General features: G+C 39.7%; 5 non-coding genes across 5 annotated transcripts; 4 read left to right on the forward strand and 1 right to left on the reverse strand.

The window, feature by feature from the left end:
* Positions 1-389: 389 nt before the first annotated feature.
* Positions 390-471, forward strand: Trnas-aga. Its single transcript has one exon. It is a non-coding gene; the product is annotated as a tRNA-Ser (tRNA).
* A 4,323-nt stretch (positions 472-4,794) lies between these two features.
* Positions 4,795-4,876, reverse strand: Trnas-aga. The gene has a single exon. It is a non-coding gene; the product is annotated as a tRNA-Ser (tRNA).
* An 827-nt stretch (positions 4,877-5,703) lies between these two features.
* Trnar-ucg lies at positions 5,704-5,776 on the forward strand. Its single transcript has one exon. It is a non-coding gene; the product is annotated as a tRNA-Arg (tRNA).
* A 288-nt stretch (positions 5,777-6,064) lies between these two features.
* On the forward strand, positions 6,065-6,146 carry Trnas-cga. Its single transcript has one exon. It is a non-coding gene; the product is annotated as a tRNA-Ser (tRNA).
* Positions 6,147-6,779: 633 nt separating this feature from the next.
* Trnas-cga lies at positions 6,780-6,861 on the forward strand. Its single transcript has one exon. It is a non-coding gene; the product is annotated as a tRNA-Ser (tRNA).
* Positions 6,862-18,448: the final 11,587 nt, after the last annotated feature.

The raw sequence follows: 18,448 nt of genomic DNA on the forward strand, positions 1-18,448 counted from the left end.
GATAAAACTGTGTAATCTATAATCTAAAGAATACAGCTAATAAAAAAAGCTATCTTTTGTTTTCTCAGCTGTACTCTGAAGTACATAGATAACCAAGGCGTCTAACAAAAATGTACAGATATTCAACATTTAAGTCAACAAGTTTTTTCTACCAATTAAAATTTTTAAATACATAAACTAATGTTAAAATTCCAAAAACAAGTGGGGGATAGAGTTGAAAATACAATATTATCTTAACAAAGTTTTAGCATTAACTTCACACAATTATAGATTAAACTAAATATTTACCCAACTTAGCTAAGTATTTATAAAGACGTATCTGCAATATATTATAAGCATGGCAGATATTTTCACCTTTTCACAATTTATTGGGGACACCCACACATGGAGCAGTCGTGGCCGAGCGGTTAAGGCGTCTGACTAGAAATCAGATTCCCTCTGGGAGCGTAGGTTCGAATCCTACCGACTGCGATAATAAGAATATCTTTTTTTTAATACAATTCGTAAGGCGGTAATTAAATTACAAAAATTTTATATATAACATTTTGATTTACAATAATTTTAACTTTTGCATTTTTATATAAATCTATTTTTAGATCAGCGACCCTTAAGTTGAGCACACCATTTATATATTTCTTATGGTGTAGCGTAGCTCAGATGATAAGTTGTTCGCCTAATAAATCGGTAGTCCCTGGTTCAAATCCCAGCTGATGAAATAGTATATATGAAATTATTGAAATTTCTCTAATTTTTATTTATAGATCATCAGAATCTTTCTCTTTCTAATTCGCGACACATTAGAAGAGCTTGAAAAGTATCATTAGATATTTAAAAAAAACTATCCCTTTCTAATTCACGAATATTATCGAATTATATATGACGTTCGTATAAATATGGCTAAATCGAGGTAAAATATGCCTTGTTCCTGCTTCTGCTTCCTTTATCAATGCCTTCTCGATATTCAATGTGGAAAATGAAAATAAAAAAGGATACAAAAATAAAATCTGTCTTGCCAGTTGGCGATAAGCGAACGAGCAAACTCTTACCTTCTTCTGGCACCCACTCACAATCCTGCCGGCAAGTCGATGAAAAAGTTTTCGACAGGTCTCGGCATTTTAGGCCGAATGCCACAAAAACAGGCTAAAATAAGCATGGTAAAAAAATACAAAGCTCAGTTTGAATATCAAACTTCGACTGAATACCCTAAAGACTGACTTTTCCTTTGGGAAATATTTAAAGTATCCAATTCCATTTGACTGCGCTGGACTACAAAAAATCATCTGTAATTGAATTTTTTATTACTGTTTCAATGTCTATTTTGAGTTTTTAATTTTGCGGAGTTTTAAAGCCTCATAAAATTTGTAGTGCCATTTAAGCCAGACCGAAAACTACTTCTCAAAAAACTTTAATTTTTGCCCATAACTTAATAATTTGGTAAGTTGTCAAATATATATATTTTTTGATTCTTTATCTTTAAAGTTCGTGAAAATTTAGAAGAACGTAAAAGTTATTAACATTTAATATTAAAGCTCAAAATAATATATTATTATAATTTAGTTAACAAAACCTAAAATTCTTTTTTGACGCTTAAAAATTATTGGGGACTTGGAATACCCATTATAAATAGGTTGCGAAAAGTCGGGAAAATTGTCGCCACAAAAGTTCTTGAGGGTCCTGTCATCCCCCTTTCCTTTCGACCAACCACGCCCCCTCGTTTCTCCGCCCACGACTGTGGCTTTTGGCCTCTGTTGCTGTTGTTGGACTTTGTCTGTTTCCTTTTTGGCACAGACGCCGTTATGTCTCGCAAAGTTTCAAGAAACTGGTTCTGTCCCGCTCTTGTCCTGGCCACCTTTCTCCCCGTCTCTTTCCCTCCGACGATAACTTTCTGTGTCATATTTTTGGGACTGTGTTTGTGTGTGTATGCGATTCGTTTTGATATAATTTATTGTAAAATTATTTCCGTTTTGCTGTTACTTTGTGGCTGCCTGAATTCCGGTCCCCAAAAAAAAGATGAGAAAGCTCAAAAACATATTTTTCAAGTTTTTAAAACTTGGTAAAAGAAATTGACAACCAGTAGAAAAAAATAAAATTCAAATTTAATTTCAAAACACAACATCTTTATTTAATCATTATATTTTAAGAAAAACCAAACATAAATAAGCAAATATTATAAGCTTCTTTAACTTAGATCGATTTGAAGCTATCTTTTCGCAAGTGTAAAGACCGAAAAACGTGTCCCATCAAGGGCCCATTTAATTGGCGTCTATTTATGTCATCGCAGATAGTGCAGATCGCACCGATCGAGAACAGATCGTGAGTGACAAAGCCAAGGGGAAGGAATTGAAATCGGAATTGGAATCGGGCCTGGGCCGCGAAACAATGAAAATTGATATTGTGGAAAATCTTAAAGGCCGCAATCACCGCTATCGTAGCCGGCTCCTCTCATTACGCATATCGGGCGAGGTGGCCAGCTCCAAGCGCCGACTCCCAGCCTCCCAGTTTTGGGAAGTCTAAGGACAGGTCCAGTCCGGATTCAGCGGCCAGATCAAGCAACGCAGCCGGCGATCAGGTCTGTCCATCATTATGTCAACGCTCTCAATGCGCATGTCAATCAAGATGAAGTGCCGCAGATACGTTCGTCTCAGGACTTCAGTCTGGGTCCCCGACTACATAGTTGATTGCCCCGCCCTGACTCCCAGTTGTCCACAGAGTTATTGAGGAAACGTGTGTCCATGGGTGGGAAAGAATACCCGCATCCAAACCTGGTCCAAATGTAAAGATATTTTTTCTTTAATTTAATATATTTATATTACAACATACTCCATTGTATCAATTCATTATATTTTCAAGTATACTCTTCACTTATTTAGCTGAATCCTCAGAAATAGTTTGCTTTCTTTCCTTTTCCTTCCTCACTCCGAAGCCTAGACATATATGTTTTTTATAGCACATATAGTGGATTTATAACCGAAGCTCCGAATTGCTGGCATCCTAGAACGTTGGCTCTCACTCATTTCAATTTATGAGAAGCGCCGAGAAGGGCTCCCTCTTGGTCTGCTCCGAACCTCCGTTCTCCGTCCTCTGCGCCGCTATTTTATTATTTTGTGCAATAATTTTTTATTGTTTTGCTGGTCGGAGCTGATCCTGGCGGAGTGGCAGCAGGACGACAGCAGGATTCCCTCATCCGTTTCGTTTTTCGTCCACTTTCAATTGTTTGGCAGCCCTTGCAGCGCCGCTGAACGCTTGATATTTATTTGTTGTGTGCCGGCTATAAACGTGAAATTTACTGCGGAATGTCATTTAAAGTACAAACGTTCTGGCTCCCCCGTCCGCTGGGTTCCTTTTTTTTCGGGATATATTTACTTGTATTTTGTTGAGGGCCGGACTAACGGTTTCTATGCACGCCAAATGACGCCGCTGTCGATGGCGCTGGCATCGCCCCGAGTCAAAGTTTTTTTGGCCTATACTCTCTCTTTCTGAGGGTATAAAAGTGAAATTATCTGATACACTTCTACTTTAGTTCATAAACTGTGAAAATGGGGTACACAACTTTGCTTGCTAAAACGCATCGATTTCATTAATTAATTAATTTATATGTATATTTCTCTTTTGAACCGAAATTTGATAATCTAAAATTAAGTTATAAGTAAAAGTTAAAAACAGCTTTCTTTTATGTAAATTTTCATGTCGAGAGATTTTTGTTTTGAAATTTTGTTTTCTAATTTTGGTTCACTTTATCCTTTATAGGAATAAAAAGCTCAAATTGTTATGTTTATACTTAATTTTGCATTATTTTTAAAGTGTTCGACTAAATTGCAAATCGCACTTAATCTGTTTGAAACCTAATAGTGTATTTGGTTCTTCGGTCAGCGGGGCTTACCTCTCCGCCCAGTACTCTCTTTTTTCTGTCGTATTTTATAATCCTTTTCCTCTTTTCGGCTCGAGCTGGAACAAGGCATTTTGTCTGTCTCGTCCTGGATCTCCCCCCTTCCCTCTCACTCGCCCACTGTCCTGCCGTCTCGCTTCCACACGGCGTTTGTCATTATGTGGCTGCTTCCGGATTATATTTTCGGTAGGAATTTCTGTTTATTTTGCACGTCTTAGCAGCTGTCGCCGTTACACACGACCGCCCGAGGACCTCTCTCGCAGGACCCCTGGAGTATCCCTTTAATTTCGTCAAGTGGCCTAATGCCGTTCCACTAAGTGCGGCTAATCAGCTACCAACAAAAAGAAAGGTAGCTCTGCGAGATTGGAGTGGAGTGGAGATCCAAATCTGAAACGGATGTCGCCGGTTGTGCTCAACAAGGCCTCTGCTCCTGCGAAAAAGGACACGGCGCCAGAGGCTCGCCAAAAATTAATTATTAAGCCCGAATATATTCGCCGAGATATGAAATAAACTGTCTGTCTGCTGGCGAGAAAGGAGAAAGTGAGTGTGAGTGGGGGTGGGGGGGTGGGGAGCTATCTGTCTGGCCGCCTGTTTTACACCTGTCCCACAACCACCTGAAACTCACCTTTGATTTAGATGTTGTGCGGGGCTGTGTTTTTGTGGTAATCTAGATTTGGCAGGGGACTCAAGAACGACACTCAGCCGTTGGGTTTTGGTTATGAAACGTTTATCCACAGAGTTCTCAATTTAATGGGAGCCTTGACTCTCAAACAACAGACTTTACAGGTAAATTGGACGTTTATTATATTCGATTCCCATATAGAAATATTTCCTTGGTGTACCAATTGTACATTTTCAGGCTATTAAGCGGTTAATAAAATAATAAAGCTCGCAAAAAAGTGATTGACCGCAGCCGGTAGGATTCGAACCTACGCTCCCAGAGGGAATCTGATTTCTAGTCAGACGCCTTAACCGCTCGGCCACGACTGCTTGGTGATGAAGTTGCCAACAAGATCTTTAAAATCGTCTGGATCCCCCCCCTCTTAACTTAATAAAAGTTAAAAAAAAGTCGTGACTTCTTTCACGTTTTTTCTTAGCTGTATGGTTAGCTGAATTATTCAACATTATCTACCCCTCTCCACCTATCACACTATTAAGCAACCTTTCTCCCTCTATCCCCTACACTTTCTAACCCTTTCTCCCTCTTTTTCGAATTCTTACTTATTACGCACAAATTATAATCGTTTTATATGTGAACAATCTGCAAATAGATAAACAAAACCAAAGTTTACTTTTGAGATACACAACCAAATAAATTTTTTTATTTTATATAACTAAAAAAAATTTTTTTAGGTTAACAATAAAATAATTATTGAATAACGAACTTAAATTAAAAATGTTGCCGTAGCTTTCTGGAAAGTGTATTTAATAAGAATGGTAATATATCGAAACAAAAGGTTTTAATTTTCAATATTTTCCACTATTTGAAATCAAGATAAATGGAGTCTATACACATTTGTTTACCTAATTTTTACTGGTTGGCAACCACAATTTGAGGAAATTTAATTTATAGAGTATATCCCTCTCGCTCGATTCCGTGCTTTGGAATGCGTGCGTGTGTAACGCATGATAAGTTTGTAGCTCCTCTTTCGTTGTGTTCTAATTTACTTTAGAAATAATGTTAGCAATAAATTTGCTAATTGGTTGTGGAGTCCTGTTCAAGTTAGACTTGCTCTCATCCTTGCACATCCTTTTAAGATAGAGTTTTAACTCAGCTGGAGGCTTTTGCTGACAGGTTAAGCCACGTCGAAACAACTGACCGTGTGGCCTAATGGATAAGGCGTCGGACTTCGGATCCGAAGATTGCAGGTTCGAGTCCTGTCACGGTCGAAAAGTTCAATTTTTTTTATTTCTCCAGCTTGATAATAGGTTCTTATAAACTTTTACATTTTGTACTGTCAATTTCAGCATTTCAGCGGCAACACAAATGAAATGTAGACATTTAAGCCCTAAAAGTCATGTTACTTCTTTTATTATTTTTATGTATTTTTCTCTTATGTCTGATGTTCACTTTTAAATTTTTTTGGTCAATTCAGTGAAAGTTTGCAATTTCTGTGGCAATTAGCATTGCCAATTTGGAATGTTGAGTACGCCCATTGGCACCAACTAGAACAAGAAGCAGTCGTGGCCGAGTGGTTAAGGCGTCTGACTCGAAATCAGATTCCCCCTGGGAGCGTAGGTTCGAATCCTACCGGCTGCGAATACATCAGTTTTTTTGCAGGATAATGACTTAGTTTTTATATAATTTCGAAAAAATAATCTACGACTTGTAAAGCTTGTTCTTCTTTACAGAAAATTCTTGCGCCCTGTGGCTTACTTACTTAAGGTAAATAGGCACTCATATTTCATTATTTATGATCACCTTAATTCTGAAAGCAAGATGAAGTCCTTGCAATTTTCAATGAGGACATATTGGTGTCATTGCTATTTTTAATGAGGACATTATTTGTTTGAGAAAATCAAGCAATAACAACATTTGTATCACAAACCCTCAGAAAGAGCCACTGCTAATAAATCTAAATGTAGTCATTAGACCCGTCTAATTAATTCATATTTAAGAATGATAATTATAATAAAAGTTAGGAATAAATTTATTTGTTTAATAGTCAATATGCAATATGTTGTAAAACAAACATTTAATTCTTTTGTGTACAAATTAGATTTTTGTACACAAGAGGGTAATTAGTGAAAATAATCGTTTGTCTTAAATCTTTGAAACAATTTCGTTGAAATTATTTTGAACCATGGTTAAGTCTGGATTGGGGCTTAATTAATTAATAGTTAGCCCTTTGTCCCCAAGTCCTGTTATTCCTAGATCGGTGGCAGATATCGAGCAGTCGTGGCCGAGTGGTTAAGGCGTCTGACTCGAAATCAGATTCCCTCTGGGAGCGTAGGTTCGAATCCTACCGGCTGCGTATCGAAATCTCTTTTTTCACACTTCACCGCCATTAATTCCCATATTTTTGTGTCTGCTTCATTTAAACTTGATGACAAATTAAAGTCCGTCAGTCAGGGTTTTGTGTCTCGCGCTGCCCCAGCGGATTCCCAATTAGGAGACAACAAGTTTATTCAGCCATCACATCCAGCCATCACACACCCACTCATAGATGGCCTGGACCTTTACCAACATCATATCCTGTTTAATTACAATTTTCCTGTGGTCGCGTAGCGTTAAGCCAACCAACAGACCGCGTCGCCTCCCCACTTTGGTTTTTTCCAATTCAATTATTATGGATGGGGACTGGTTGACGGTGGTCTAAGGGTTTGACATTTTCTGGGGGGTAACATAGTTGGGGACCTGCAAAAAGAGGCAAAAAATGCCAGTAAATGCCCACGACATTGGTGCATGTGAAACATATTGTTGGCGGGGCGGCAGTCGCCCTCTCTCACTCAGTCCGCGTTGTTGCTGGCCCGCTCTATTTTTAGTTTCCGACTAGGCTGACCAGGGGGTATACATATATGTGTGTAGGGTTCGATCTGAGATTGGTGCATGTCCTGCATGTGAAACTAAGTTTTGTGAGGGATCCTGGCACTAATGCACCGATTTCAGCAAGTAATTTTAATAAATAAGGTATTAGTTCGTTCTTAAATAAACTTTTTTGCGAATATGCTGTGAATGCAACTTGGAAATTTTGCAACGAGTTCAACAAGGTATGGCATTCCATTATAGGACTATTAATTGCGTTGCTATCGTAAAAATACTGATAATTTTGAGCGAAAAATCATCAAAACTCACGTTTTTGACATTCCACATTTTTTTAAAGGGTTTTCATCATCATTTTTTTCAAAAATTTTACAAAAAAATCTGTGAATGCAGCTTGATTGGAATTTTTATTAGGAGTTCAACAAGGTATGGCAATCCATTATTGGACCATTGTTTGCGTTGCTGTCGTAAAAATACTGATCATTTTAAGCGAAAAATCATTGAAAATCACATTTTTGACTTATCAAATTTTTCATATGGGGTTTGAATTGAAAAATCTTTCTAAATTTCTAAAATTTGTTTCTTATAAAATAGTAATCTCAAGATTGACAGGGTATTTGCAGGTTTAAATAACTGTCAGGGTAGATTTTTTAACTGCTGTATTTGCCGCTGATTGAGACTTCACTTTTTGCAATCGATGGCAAATTGATGAACACAACACACCCGCACACACACACTCGCACACACACCCACTTGTATGTGCACAGATAGAGCGAGATGGGTGGGTGGTGAAATGGGAAGGGGTAAGGGAGAGAGAACGAGAACACTGCGGAGTAATTAACATGCACACGCGGCACGGCACATAAGCAACCCCCTGCGCCGGCGAAGGGTTAAAGGGGGTGGCTGGGCGACGGCGAACGCATGCAAATCGCAGGCGGGCACATGGGCGTCGCCTTTTGGTCAGCACTGTAGCTGCGTTTTTTTGCAGTGCTGCATTCGCGCTGCGATTGGTTGCGGCCAGTGCCTCATATCGATGAGCCGGCAGCACACATCCACCCACTCAAAAAGGATGCCCAACCACACATATTGGCACACGGGATCAGGACCAAAAAGGACCAAGGACCAGGAACCAGGGACCAGGGACCAAGGACCGACATCCATCAAGCACTCTGGGCCTTTGTCATTCCCGTGCGTTGCAATGGGGTTGCAGTTTGCATCGCATCACCCATCACCCCCTGGAAATTCCGGCTACACCCCCATCGGATTCCAGAGCAATCGCTGATAGGCCCAGCCATCGAAGTCCCCCGGAACTTAATGAATTCAGTGATTCTTACCGGGCTCGCAATTAAAGTGAAACAGTAACGAACGACTGACCCCTTCTCCAACATTTTTTGGGGGGGGGGGGGTGGCGGTCCAGACATCAGACATGCAAAATTCAAAACACAAAACTGAAATCCCAGAAAGAGCCACTCTCGTAGGCACACGTTCATGGACGGAATTTAATTTTGATAAAGGTACAAAATATTGACGATACATCAGAGAGGTAATGGCCTGGGGATGCGGAGGGCTGAGAGGATGCCGGCGGCTGTCTGAGTCCCTGAAACGGACGAGCGAAAGCCAAATGTGCGGAACTACTGAAGGAGCCGTTAACTGGGCCAAAACGATGACGGGATACTCTGAAAACATGGCTAAGCAACAATTGAATCAATGGCTAAGCAAAGAAAGAATCAATGCAGCCTCAATAAATTAAACACATCAGGAGATTTTTTTTGTGGTACATTGTTGATTGGTATTTTTAAGTTATTGTTTTAATTTATTAATTGGCCTAATTTCAAACATACACATTTAATCTTCTTTTTATAAAAGTTGAGTTTTTTAAAAGCCCATTTCCTCTAAATAAAATATATAGAATTATATATAATTTCAATTGTTTACAGATTTCGTGCCAAAAAGTTAAATTTTAAATAAAATTATATTTATAAGCTGCCAGATTTGAGTTTAACAAGTTAAAAAATGTTGATAATACCTAATCGAACTCTTCAATGCAGTGAAGTTACCTTTTTTGCAACAGATTGGTAGCAACAAAAGAGCAAGAACATGGCTAGCATATTTTTATGGAATACTACCATCCACCTACACCTCTGATAGACCCCCTCCCCACCTACCAATTTCACCTTCTCCCTCTCTACCATTTACCAAAACAAGAACAAAGAGACTTTTTTACGTTAACAAAATTTTTGCAAAGTTTTCTCGTTTTTTTCCGTGTTATCCTCTATATTTTCGAGGAGGAGCCGCATATAGCAGTCGAAAAAAACCAAAAAAAAAAAAGAGGAAACGCAAATACGGGAATACATAAAACGAGGCACAAGCTGGCGGAGATTGGACTGGGGTAAAGGGGGTCCAAAGAAAAGCCCGCACTCGCGACACCCCCCTCCCCCCCACAGGATCGTTCCCTGTGTGAGTAATCGGCTGTCCATGTACATATATCCGTAAATGTCAGACGACATCACGCTCCACTGGACACACTGACGACGACGTTGGCACTGGCGACCGATGGAGGCGCCTCCTCACGCTGACCAGGCCAGACCGTCGAAACCAACGACCCCCCCGACCCCTCCTGGTAAGCCCCTCCCCCACCCCCTTGGCAAGCCCCTCCAGTAACCACCTGCCCGCAAAATATTGGCGCAAACATTAACTGAGGCGGAGAGCAAGCCAATCCTGCACTAAACAAAATTATTTTTTATAATATTCGTAGACAAGTTGCTTGAAAGAAAATATGTGACCCACAGAAATGAAGACATTAAATTATTAACAATTATTAACTAAAATGGTTAAACAAAAAATTAGAATATTCCGCAATAAAAAAGATTTTCTCATCACTGACTTTTTTAACTTAAAGAGATAATTGACGTTCTAAATTAGATACAAATAATAATAATCTTAAGTGCCAAAAGGAGGTTTTTTTATATAATTAAAGTATTAAATATTTTCAAAAGAAAGAAAGAAGACAAATATTGTAGATCTTAATAAACTATGTTTCAAGGAAAAAAAATCAACTCTAATGGTGCACAACTACCTTATAGTTAACCATATAGCTTTTCGCAGAGTGTGTTTACAGTTTGAATTATTTGAAACAATATCCTTTAAAAAAATGCGATACGATTTCAAACGATGATGACAAAAAATCAGAGCAGGCCAGGCCAGGCCGCAGGAGCCACGAACAGGAACAGGATGAGGATGCGGATGAGGATGAGGATGGGGTCGAGTTCGAGTTCGAGGATGGGGATGAGGATGAGGATGGGACCGAGGACGAGGACGAGGACGAGCTGTAGGACCTGGGCCAGACAGGTGTTTGTCAGGTGCTCGGAATGGGCAGCGTCTGTCGCTCTTATCAAGCTCTGAAAAAACGAGCCGAAATAAGAATGGCAGAAGAAAAAGTGGCCCATGGATGACGGGCATGTGTGGGCTGTTGTAATAACAAAAGCAATAACCAAACAAAAGCTTTTGGCCAAGTCATTGACCCACGTTTCGCCAGTTTACAAAACGAGGAGGAAGTTGGAGGTGCCTTTAAAGAGCCGTTCGATACGTGAATATTATATGCGGAGGCGGAAGTCCTGCCTCGGCTTTTCAATAAAGATAAGCTGAGATCAATGATTTGTATTTGTATTTGCAAGTACTTGGAAATAATGGTGCACTCACTAAGCTTATAGTACTGTATGACATGTTCTAAACAAGACAACATTTATAGATAATAAGATGGACTTAGCCGATTTTTAATGTATTTTATTAAATAAATCAACCACGAATTTTTAGAGGCATTCTACCTTCAAATTGGGATTATATTGTTCTACCAGGTAAAGTTTGGAGTAACCAAGTCATTCGAAGCATAAAAGTTGGTGGAAAAACGTTCCATTCTTTAAATAGAAAATTGTAAAGCAGATTTTTACACAATTGAAATTCAAATTTTAAATTTATACCAACTATAAATCGGTAACTAATTGGTTTAAGTTGTTGTTTTGGGTCACCTTTCTGCAGAAATGGTGAATAAGGATTGGATAGAGGTTCAAAGAACTGTGCGATTGAGCGGATTTAAGTGGAGTAATTTGGCCAGGAAATTAATCGAAGGAGCAGGTATACATACATGAATCGGATTTGACTCAATCTGCAGCCAATCCAATGACTTGATCGATGTCCAGTGGCGGTGATAATGGCTCGCTGGGGGAACTCCTCGACTCCTCGACTCCTTGGCTCCTCAACTCGATGAGTGACCGCAGGACGTGGCTCCTGGCTGTCGTTTCTTGGCTCTTGGTTCTTGGTTCTTGGCTCGTGGTACTTGGTACTTGCTACTTGGTACTGGGAACTTGCTCCTGGCCAACTGTAATGGTGCTCCATTTGTCTTGGCCAACTCCGGCAGCTGTGCAATCTGTGTGCGGACGGTTGACAAACGAGGGGGCCCAAAGAAAGTCGCAAGACGCAAAGTTTTTGGGGCAGCCCAGTGAAATGGCTCAATCAATTAGGCGGCTGTCATAATGTCTCCCCCGGGAACTGCTTGCAAACTGTTTGAGAAACAGCTGCCTCAGCCGCTCTGCATGTTGCTGCAACATCAACATCAATAAAAATAAGGAATAAGAAATAAGAAATAAAAACAAACAAAAACCCGCTGCGTGCCCCTTTCAACTGCATCTCGTATCTTGTGTGATGAAATTTATGCTTAATTAAAAGCGACACAAGGCGTCACAAGCAACGCACCACGCGTTCGCCCAGATAAGAAGGGGTCCGGGGTGGCAGCTTGGCCATCGGCGGGTTAAGGGGCCCAGAATCGCCCGGGAATCGCGTTCGAGTTCGAGAACTCGCGCACAATTAATGCGATTTTGAAACGCACAGATCGCCAAGAGCTGGGAAGCAGCCTACACTCGCAGAAAATATTTAATTCAGGTGGCTGTAAAATGGTTTTTAGATTAAGTAGATTTATATGTATTTTTTCATTTAACAATTTGGTGTACCATTAAATATAAGGTCACTAATTTGCTATATAATCATTATGATTTAGTCTGATTACTGTTTTTATTTATAACGTTTTCATATATAAACTAATAGTTATTAAACATTGTGAAATTTATTGTTTTAAGTTTGACAACCTCTTGTATATTTTAATAACCAGCTGGTCTTACTTAATATTATTAAGCTCTTTTTTATATAGTTGCCTAATTGATTAAATTATCCAATGCTTGTTTCATTTAAAAGATATGATTTCTTGCGACCTCCTTATGTTGTTGAGTTGAATTTAATCTCGAGTTGAATTTAATTAAGTATTTCTGTATGTGACTTACTTACTTATTTCGCTCAGTGCCTTGGCTTGGCTGACTGGTCCCACTAATTCAATTAAAGACGCAGCTTCCACAAGACATCGTAGTGGAACCGCCAAACGCACGCATGTTGAGTGCCACGATGGATGAACGTCCGATGGATCCCGAACTTAAACTCAAGCCCAGATCCAAGCTGAAATCTAAAACCAAAACCAAAATCCAAGTCCAAGTTTAAGTCCAGGCCCAACCCACATCCAAAATGAGAGACGTCTTTTGAGAGAAAGGCCTCACGTTTGTTTTCGCTGGATATTCTGGATATTCTCCCACTTCCTCGACGGTTTGCACTCATTAGTCTCCCACAACGTGAATTAAGATAATCTGGCAGTTGGACTTGGTCCTGGGGTTTGAGGTACTGTATGCTGGATACTGTATACTGTATACTGAATACTGGGTACTGGATACTGGGATTCGGGACCTCGGATTCTGAAAATGGAACTGAGGCTGCTGGGCGCTTGTTGTGCAAATGAATTGTTGCTGATTTCGTTTGAACGATTAGCGCCAGTTTGCCTGCTGCCTCTTCGATCTGTCTTGGCCAGATTTGGACGGGAATGCAAATGGAAATAGCCCGGCTGGCATGCTTAGCAATTAGACTAATTGCATGGCCCCAGCCCCCAGATTCGGATGCTTCACAACTACTAGCTCTAAATAACTGCCTCCTCTGCTCGATTTCACACACAGGAAAAAAATAACATAAGAACTGGTCAAATAAATTGGTATTATTTAGCTTGAAGAGAATGTGAACTTATACAAAATGTTATTATGACAATATACATTAATTAGAATTGAAAAGTCTAGATAAAAAAATACATTTAAACATGTAATAATATTAAAAACAATTAAACAAGTGACCAAAATGGGACTGAGTTAATCTTAAGTTATATTGAATCTACTAACTTATAGGAGTGCATTAATTGAGGTGCACAAAACTATTTTTTATGAACTATAATACCAAAGTCATGTTAGTAATGATTTAAAAGCCATCTGTTTAATATAAAACTAAGTATTACTAACCAAATAACAAATAACAATATTAAAAATGATGTACGCAAAGTTCAAACAAGTTGAAACTGATATAAACCTATATTAGTTTATATAAAGTAAAGTATTACTAACTTAATAATATTTAACCATATTAAAAGTGATGTAGTTTTTGGTTGTTGTTGCCTGTGTGCCGATTTTTCAGTTTCAGTTTCCACTTTTAGTGTTCCTTTACCTGAGTGCCCGGCATTGCGCATACGCACTGTGCGCCCTGCACCCTGCAGATTGCGCCTATTGCAATATATGCCTGCAGATTGGTCAGTTCAAACACTGACATCCGGAGGGGGACCCAAAACCCCCCTCTTCCGCAGCCCCTGACACTTGCACACACATGCCACTCTGTGCATGCGTCGTATGGTTTGAATCCTGAAGGGTTATGTGGAGGAGGGGGTCCAGGGGGCGGGGGGCTTAGGCCAGGACACCCAGTGGTGCAGCAGATGCAGGGGGGCAGAGGGGCAGAGGGGCAGGGGGTGGGGCTGCGTCAGTAGCAACGCCTTCGCATCAACCCGGACATCCTCGAAAGGGAATTACTGCAGCCAAGGAGTACGATGAACTGGACAGCGAGTTGGAACAGCCATTACAATTTTGTAAAATATATACCTCCAAAAAAAGTTTCATTAAGATCACTTAAATACTTTAGCTAAGTATGTAAATATTTAAACATTACAATTCGGCATTTACCTTTACATAAATATTATATAATAAATAATACGTTTCCTAAACTAATGGAAATAAATCCAATTCAAAATTAGGTGTACTTAATAATCTATATTATGGAAAGCAATGTTTAAGGAAATTGTTATAATATAAAGTCAGCTTTTAATATGTTTAAACCAGAAGTGATATAATTATTATTGTTATTATATAATGTAATATTGCTATTGTTAGTTAACAATTGTGTTTAGTTCTAAGGCCACTGTTTATTTTCCAAGTTAGGGTATTTTCCGCGCTCCATCGATGCGACTTCCTGTGTCTCTGATTGCTGTCCACCCAACGCATTCCTTTTTTTTGTTTCCGACTCCTTTCATTTTTTTTCGGCTTGTCGAGAGAATCGGGCGAAGGATGTGGGTGGTGGGCGGTAGGTGGGTGGGTGGACTGATAGGTGGGTGTTACAGTCAGTCATCAACAGCAGCGGGGCAACAACAACCATAACAACAGTCGTTCAGCTGCAGTGGGCTGCAAGTATCTGTGGGTATCTCTGTGTGCCCCAGGTCCTTTTTACATTTAGTTTTTCCTTATTTTTTTCCCAACCATTTGTTGTTGTGCTCCTTGCTGTTGTTGTTGTTGTTGTCTGGCTGGCAGGACCTGGCAGGATGCCTTTTGCCTGCTTCTGCTGCCTTTTGGCCTGATGATTAATCGAATTAGTTTCTTTCTTTTTGTTTCGTGTGTTTCACTCTGTTTCCTTTCCCCCCCTTTTTTTTCCCCAGCAACACACGCTCTTTTCATTTACATTTCCTTTTGCACTTTTCCAGCGTGCATATATTTGTGGGTGAGGGGAGGGGAGGGGTGGGATTGGTGAAGGGTTTTTAGCTGACCAACTGCGTCCGGTTGGAGATTTTTTGGCAATGCTGGCAGGAATGTAGCATAAAAAAAAAAAAAAAAAAACAGGAGCGAAAACGAATCCACATTTCCATCCTGACGAAATGAAAGCCTCTGCCAAAGGGGGTTCCCTTTTTTTTTTTTTTTTTTTTAGCTGCGATGCTTTGGGGCAATAACTGCAAATTGCATGGGCGGCACTCAATTTCTTCCCGCTTTCCCCCCCCACTTTTCCCTTGTCTGTGTTTTGGTGTTTCATTTGATTTGCCGAGTGTGTGTGTGTGTGTGTGGCAAACGCAATAAGAGCATCAAAGTGCACACACAGAGAGCATCCACTTGCAGCTCGGTAGGTTTTCATTTTCATGCCATTTCCAGCGACTTTTTTCCACCTTCCGCTTTTCCTCCCCGCTGCCACTTTTTTTTTGTAGCTTCTACTATTTTTCCCCTTGCTCTTTGTTGTTTTCTCCCTGGCCTGCCATTTTCAGCGAATGACTGTTGCATAAACGTCGTCTTTGTGTTGTCCTTGTTGCATGTTGTTGTGCTCCTGGGTGTGTGTGAGTGTGTGTGTGCGACTGTGCCGCCCACTCTGGTGTGCAGTTGGTGCAGCCTCTCATCGATTGCCATTGGCGACCCCGGTCCACATGTGGTATGAGCGATATTCTTTGAGGTCGTGCGATAATGGACAGCGCCTTCGGATGTCATAATGGAACTAATTGCCTGCGGAAAGAGCCTCGCCTTCGCAGGACTCTGTATGTTTTGCTTGAACATCCAAATGGTGGGATGAGATTCTTCCACATCAGCAATATATTTCGCTTTCTTATCATAAAAATTTATTTACTTCTGTTTTCCTTTATGCTTAAAAAGCACTCCTTGCGTAGGAAAACTACGATTATTTTTGGTGCTGGGAATATACATATGCTGGATTTAAGTTGTTGTCAAAAAAAACATTTGATTGCTTGAAAAATTCTTGCAAAATTTAAAACTAAACTTTGTTAAATACTCATAATTAATACAAGCAAGAAATTTATTACCTTTATACTTTCAGTAAAAGTTTATTAAACATAATTTGCATTCAGTTCATATTTGAATTAAAATAAAATTTTAATTGGTGTCGCAAATTACACATTGATTTCTCAACTTTTCACAATACACTTGGAGTTATTAGAAATCTTGAAATGTACCATTGAAAAGCTTTAATAAATCCAAGGCCTTTTCGTTTTGCTTCTTGGGAATACAGAGCAAGGACATTCCTGCTGCTTCTTTGGTCCCCTGTATAAAGGGGTCCCTTTCAGCCCTGTTCCGCCCCCTTTTCACGCCCCTTCTAGTCCCCTTTTCACCTATTCAACTGACAGGGGAGGAAAATGCATGGAGGGAGGGGGTTGGAAAGTGTGGAAACGTGCTAAGCACATTTCATGCAGCTAAGTAAGGATATTAATATGCGTCCTTGCATTGCACACGCACCGAAGGACACAGGGGTGGCGACAAGGGGGTCGTGGGAATTGTGGTAGAGGTGGTGGTAGGGGAGGGGGGGAGAGGGGGAGAGGTTGGTGGGGCGAAGGATATATCTGCGAAGGGTCCTGGCCACTTTGCGTTGCGTTTCGTGCGGCAAGGCAACCAAATGAAATTGCAATGAAAATGAAAATCTAACGACGACACCGAAGACGAAAATGTGGGGTAAAAAATGAAACGATATCCTTGAAACATAAAGCGGGGGCGGTGGTTTCCTTCGCAGGAAAAGCGGGAAACGCGGGAAAAGCTCAAGGAATGCAGGCCGCTGACACCGAAAGCAACATGGGTTTGGGTTTGGGTTTGGATATCAGTATCTCCATTCGCCTCCCGCAGAACATCATTCATTTTGCCCCTCGTGCTGGGGATTAAGGTTATTTCAAGGATGCCGCTGCAGCTCCGAAACTCCTCATAAAAAACAAAAAATGCGAAGGGGAGTTTGGTGGAGCAGGGCGGGGGGGGGGGGGGTGCGGCGGAAGACCTACAAATGCAGCTGAAGAAAAATTCTCCTTTTGCGCGTAAACATCATCAAAATTCATCAATCTCTGCCAAAAACTTGGGGAAAACTTTACGCCCTCCCACAAACAAAAACAAAAACGAATAAAAGCCAAGCTTTTTAGAAATAAATGCACAACTTACTGATGCCTTTTGCGTATTTATATTTTAGCCATTACCTTAAATCTGGTGAACTTTTCATTGTTTATCTTGTATCTTTAAAATCGTTTTGTGTGTCTCTTTTCAAAACGTTTTACATCTTTAAGCACTTAAGTATAAAGTTCTGAAATTTAATTTTGGTTCATTTAACAAGAAATTTATATTTTATAAAAAAAACATTAACACTTAAGGAATTTTCATTTAAAGTAAACTTTAATAATTATAATGAATTATAAAATATTTATTTAAGTAAGCGATGATATTTGGTCAATTAAAAAACCTTGTTTTAGATTAAAAAAAACTTAACTTAAACACTATTTGTTTGAATTTATTGTTACGTTTTTATGGGATTATTATTTAAAAACACAAATTATTCACTATGGCATGAATTTGTATTGTTATATATGTACATATATAAATAATAGTTACTAATTACCTAATGAAATCTGGTTAGGAATTTAACCTTTATGATTACTATTTTTATACCCTTGCAGAGGGTATTATAATTTTGGTCAAAAGTGTGCTACGCAGTGAAGGAGACATCTCCGACCCTATAAAGTATATATATTCTTGATCAGGATCACCTCCTGAGTTGATATAGCCATGTCCGTCTGTCCGTCTGTCCGTCTGTCCGTCTGTCTGTCCGTCTGTCCGTCTGTCTGTTTCTACGCAAACTAGTCTCTCAGTTTTAAAACTATCGAATTGAAACTTTGCACACACCCTACTTTCCTTTGCACGCAGTATATAAGTCGGAACGGCCGGAATCGGCCGACTATATCCTATAGCTGCCATATAACTGATTGATCGGAAATGCCATAACTTTGGTGTTTGTAAAGTTAGGAAGTCGGAATTTTCTATGGTTTTTATTTTTGGCCAATCAATCCGACCTACCTATAGCTGCCGACTATATCCTATAGCTGCCATATAACTGAACGATTGGAAATGCCATAACTTTGGTGTTTTTAAAGTTAGGAAGTT

Source organism: Drosophila rhopaloa, unplaced genomic scaffold, assembly GCF_018152115.1.
Source record: "Drosophila rhopaloa isolate 14029-0021.01 unplaced genomic scaffold, ASM1815211v1 contig_3, whole genome shotgun sequence".
Taxonomy (NCBI): Eukaryota; Metazoa; Arthropoda; class Insecta; order Diptera; family Drosophilidae; genus Drosophila; species Drosophila rhopaloa.